Source organism: Chinchilla lanigera, unplaced genomic scaffold (genome assembly GCF_000276665.1).
Source record: "Chinchilla lanigera isolate Chin_1 unplaced genomic scaffold, ChiLan1.0 scaffold00158, whole genome shotgun sequence".
NCBI classification, from domain to species: Eukaryota; Metazoa; Chordata; class Mammalia; order Rodentia; family Chinchillidae; genus Chinchilla; species Chinchilla lanigera.
Window position 1 is genome coordinate 492,396 of NW_004955559.1, and position 5,194 is coordinate 497,589.

Here is a 5,194-nt window from a genome sequence, read left to right on the forward strand (position 1 = left end):
AGCTAAATCCCCAGCCCCTCCCTCACCCTGTTTTAAAGGGCTGTGATGGGGTGGGTCAATTTCAGGCTAATGACTGGGGTTTTGCCAGCTTTGGGACAGACGTGCCCTGGCCCTGAATGACTGAGGGAGCTGCCTCCCCGCAGGGCACGGCACCTCCCAGACAAAGATCCAGCTCGGTTAGCCTGGGCCCCGAGGGCATCTGCAGGCTGAGCAAGAGGCACACTTTCTACCAAAACCGCCTCCGAAGGCGCCCACGTCCAGGAGGAAACACGAACCGTGCATCTGGTGGACGGCGGGGGGAGCCCAGGCATGTGTCCCTGTCCCTGTGGCGTCTCACTGTCGTGACCTGGTCATCCCTGGCATGGGGTACCCCCTTGTGCCCCACCGGGTCCGTGTCTCATCTGCGCCCTGGCCCGCACCCAGGTCCCCGGCCTCTGCCTCCCCGTCTCTGTCCCCCAGGCGGCCTTCTGCCGCTCTGCTGCCCCTCCTCAGCGACACCAGCTGTCTCCCTTGGCCGGAGAGCACAGGCGTGTGCGTGCGTGTGCATGTGCGTGTGCGTGTGCGACCGTCTCCAAGCCTCGACCTCTGTCTGCCACCCAGGGCTGTGACGCCACCTCGAGCAGCCTGCGTCTCCCGCCTGAGTCTCCTCCCCCACGGTCCTCCGACCCCTCTGCCTGTCCCCTTTCCCTGAGCGTCTGCCCCCTCCGCCCTCTCCGCAGCCGCAGGCTGCATCTCAGCTCCTCCCAGCTGGAGCCCTGGAGGTTGCGGAGACAGGGGCCTCCCCTCCACTGTCCCTAGTTCCCCAGGACGGTCCTGTCAGCTGCCTGCAGGGGGCTCAGCCTTGTCCCGCTGCCCTGCCCCACTGTCCCCTCCTGGCCTGCCCTGGGCTGCCCTGAGGGCCCGATGCAGCATTGCCCCCAAAGGCGCGCTCTCCACACCCAGAGCAGCGGCCGGGCCCAGGCCGCCGCCGGTCCCCCGTCCACGGAGCACAGGGTCGGAGCAGCAGCAGCAGACGGAGGGCTCGCAGACAAGCAGCAGCGCCCGGGGACCCCCGCCGGGCAGAGGACAGCGCTCAGCACCCTCAGGGACCCCGCACCCCAACACCAGCTGGGCCAGTATGGGGTCCCAGCACCCCGTGTCCTGGCCATGGCTGGCGACCATGATGTTAGGGGGGACCCCAGGCCAGCCTGGTCCACGTGACCCTCGGGCCTGGGTCACTGGGGCCCAGCAGCAGCATCAGTCAGGGCCGGGCAGTGGCCCAGGGCCCAGGCTGGCCGCCGCAGGCCGAGCGACAGCCACTGGCACACAGGCCGGGAGGGCCGGGCGGGGGTCCAGGCGGCAGAGCTGTTGCCCAGGGGTCGGCAGGGTGCGCGCGGGCGGCGGCCACAGCAGGGCGGCGGTGAAGATGAGGCGATGGCGCTGTGTCCACCCGGGCCCAAGACCTTCCTCTCAGCTCTGGCCTCCCGCAGCCCAGTCTCGCTCTGCCTCAGTTCACCCCGCCCTCCCCCTGGGTCCTGCGCTCACCAGAAGGCGGGCGTGGGTCCTGCGGTCCGGTCCGCGCAGGACCTGGTGGCCCGATCTTCACTGAGCACCTCAAGGGGGCCAAGTAGGTGGCTCAGGTGGACCAAACGGGAAGTGGGACTCAGGCCCAGGGCCCCGGCCTCAGTTTCCCCCGCTCCCAGGCAGAGACCCAAGCCCCTCAGGCTCACAGGGCAGGCCCACCTCTGGGGCTGGCCCCTCCCTCAGGTCACGCCCCCTCCCCGCCCACGCGGCAGTTCCCAGAACAAGCTGCACCCCCAGCTGCTGTCCTTGCCTTTCCTCCTCTGGATGCGCCCTGCTTTGTACCATTCATTGCTGTAGGCAGAAAACTCCTACTCATCCTTCAAAACTCCATGGAGTGCTACCTTCCCTGGAAGCCGCGATCTGGCCACCACTCACCCCATCAGGCCGGGTCAGGTGTCCTCTTCCTTGTACACAGGGTCTCTGAGTCTGGATCTAAGCTACAGCAGGAGCAAGGACTGGGTATCCACTACGTACTCACAGGGCAGTGAACGGCTGACTCTGGCTGTGACTTACACACACCGTCCTTCTGCTCAAACCCATGGAGTGAGGGAGTGGACTAACGAATGAATGAACAGACATCCTTGAACAGCCAAACCTCACAAGGCCCCAGGACATGCTTGCATACAAACCAGTTAATGAATGTATTCCCAGCTCCATCCTGCAAACTCCTATTCATACGTCAGTTCCCCACTCACATGCCCTCTCCTCTCTGACTTCTCCAGGAAGGGTTCTCTTTCAGCCTCTCCCCCCACACACACCCTCTATGTCTCCTAAACAACTCAAGACCCACTCCTGTCTGTGTCTTCAGTGTCACCCAGTGCGATAGCCAGGACAGCAGGAGACTTCAGTCATGTCTGCCTGGGCTGCTCACGGTGGGAGCCAGAGCAGGAGGAGGGCGGGGCGGAAACCCAGCAAACCAAGCAAAGGGGCAGGGCAGGCAGGCGCGCGCTGTTCCAGGACCCCCACGCCCATGGCTCACCCTCACCCCCTTCAGCCCCAGGCTCCACCAGCCAGTCGGTGGACAGTGGCACACAGCGACCTCAATACGGGCACCTTTATTTTCTTTAATATATTTTTATTTACTTTTTTTTTGAGGCGGGGTCTCGATATGTGGTCCAGGCTGGCCTCGATCCGGAGGCGATCCTCCTGCCTCAGCCTCTTGGATGCTGGGATCACAGCTGTGGGCCATCCCACCCGCCTTGTAGAGGCATCTTCCTGACCCCTGCCCTGTCCTGGGCACAGACCTCTCAATGGCTCCCCAGCACCCCAAAGCAAAATCCGAGCCCCCGAGCCCCGCCTCACACAACCTCACAACCTCCCCCTTGAACTCCACCTTCTGCCCCCCTGGGGTGCCTTCTGCCACGCAGACCACCTTGGCAGGTCCTCCTGTCCGTCTCCACGCCAGCCCCGGGCCTCCCTGAGCCTGACTGGGGGGGTGTCACCAGCGTCATCGCACACCCCCACTCCCGAAGCCCCATCAGCAAACCTCGGTCGCAGGCCAGAGGAAGACCCAGCGCGGGAACCCCCATGCGCGCGCCCCGGGTCCGGAGAGCGCGAGATCTGCTCAGTGCGGAGCCTGCACCCGCGCGGGGAGGGCTCTGCGGGCTGGGAAGGGAAGAGTGAGATCTCCTGACAGCTATTTCCCGACATTTGATGACAGACTGTCTCCACGGCTGTGGAACATCTCAAACCAGGCCAGGCTGGGGCGCCGCCCCCCTCCCCGCGCGGAGAGGAACAGAGGTAGTGATTAAGAGCGTAATTACCTCCCTCTGCGGGGAGGCAGCCGCCTCCTGCGGAGGGGATCTTCGCGCGCGGGGCTCTGCCCGGCTGGGCTCGGGCGGACAGGGCATGAGCTCAAAGGGCTGACGGAGGCGGTCCCGCCCACAACGCCAGCCCCGCCCCTAAGTGTAGCCCAGCCCCTAAACGGTAGTCCTTCCTCCCACCCACCGCGTTAGCTCCGCCCCTAAACATTAGCTCCGCCCCTGGAGCATTTGCCCCGCCCCAAAAGGGAACTGCTTCCTAAATACTTAGTCCCTCCCACTAGAATGTCAGCACCTCCTCGTGAAGTATTAGCCACACCCTCTGGATTATCAGCCCCCCCACCTCCATATTAGCTACACCCCCTGGGATCTCAGCACCTCTCTCTGGGATGTCAGTCCCGCCCCTGAGGTGTTAGCTCCGCCCCTGGGACATTAGCCCCGCCCAGATGTGGGCGGGGTCCCCTAGTTGTGAGGCGGGTCCGCTCTTGCCCCTGTAGTTGTCAGGCCCTCCCCGTCCCCTAGCCGGTTCTTGGGGGGCGTCTTTTGTCTCCCTGCACACCAGGTACCTCCCGCTGGTACCTAGCACAGCACCCGCACCCTACCCGCCGGTCGCTGCGAGCAGATGCACGCGTGTGTGGATCGGCCCTGCTAGGCGCAGTGCAACCCAGATCCAGCCCCGCCGAGGACCCCAAGCCCCTCCAGCCTGCGCCCCGTGCGCAGCCCTGCGCTCCCGGGAGAATTCCTGCGGCGGCTCCGGAAACCGCAGCCCGGGTGAGGACGAAACCGCAGTCATCACAACATCGATACAAATTAAAAGCCTCCCAGGGATCTCACTTGCTGTCTGGAAAAGCAAAGACCAAAGCTTCTGGCTTCGCGGTGGCGTGGGCGGAGCCGTGGGAAACAGCGGTGTCGCCGCACAGAGCTCGCCTGGTGACCCGCAGTCCCCCGGGAGAAAGCAAGCGCCACTGGTGTAGGCGCAGTGCACCGGCCCACACCGGGAAGCACAGTCCTGCACCGGCCCGCACCGGGAAGCACAGCCTTCCATTACAGTGGATGATTTGAAGTAGCTCGGGGCAATCCTCCTGCCTCAGCCTGCCGAGAGCTGGGACTACAGACGGGCGCCACCACGCGCCCAGCTTTCAACTTCTACTTTTGGGAATTGATCTAGGCTATGTTTAAGAGGTCACACATAGTCATATGGGGTGGGAGAGGAAAGTCATTGTAGATTCCAGAGTGTGTGTGTGTGTGTTACGGGGGATTAAACCCAGGCCTATTGCACTGAGCTACACCTCCAACCCTTTTTATTTTTTATTATTTATTTTTCATTTTAAGTCTTGCTAAGTCATTAAGTTGCCCAGACTGGGCTTGAATATGCAATCCTCCTGCCTCAGCCTCCCAGAATGCTGGGATTACTACAGTCATGTGCCACTACGGCCAGCTAAATCCTGAATTTTATTTATTTATTTATTTATTTATTTATTTGTCTTTTTTGAGACTGGGTCTTGCTATGCAGTTTAGGTTGGCCTTGAGCTCACTTTGTAGTCCAGGCTGGTCTTGAACTTGCAACGATCCTCCTGCCTCAGGCTCCCGAGTGCTGGGATTACAGGCGTGCACCACCACACCCGGCTAAATCCTGAATTTTTAATAAATAAAGTTGGTAATTGCAACAGTTAGGAAGTTGGAATGTGGCCTGTTTATTCAATCCTACCATGTTAAAGTCCTTAAGGAAAATAATGACCTATGGCCATGCAGAGAAATGTCTGAGGTCTTAGACAGGGGCTTGGGCTGGGAATATATTTCAGCGGCACAATGCTTACCTGGCAAGCATGAGGTCATGAGTTCGATTCCCGGTACCAAAAAAAAAAAAAAAA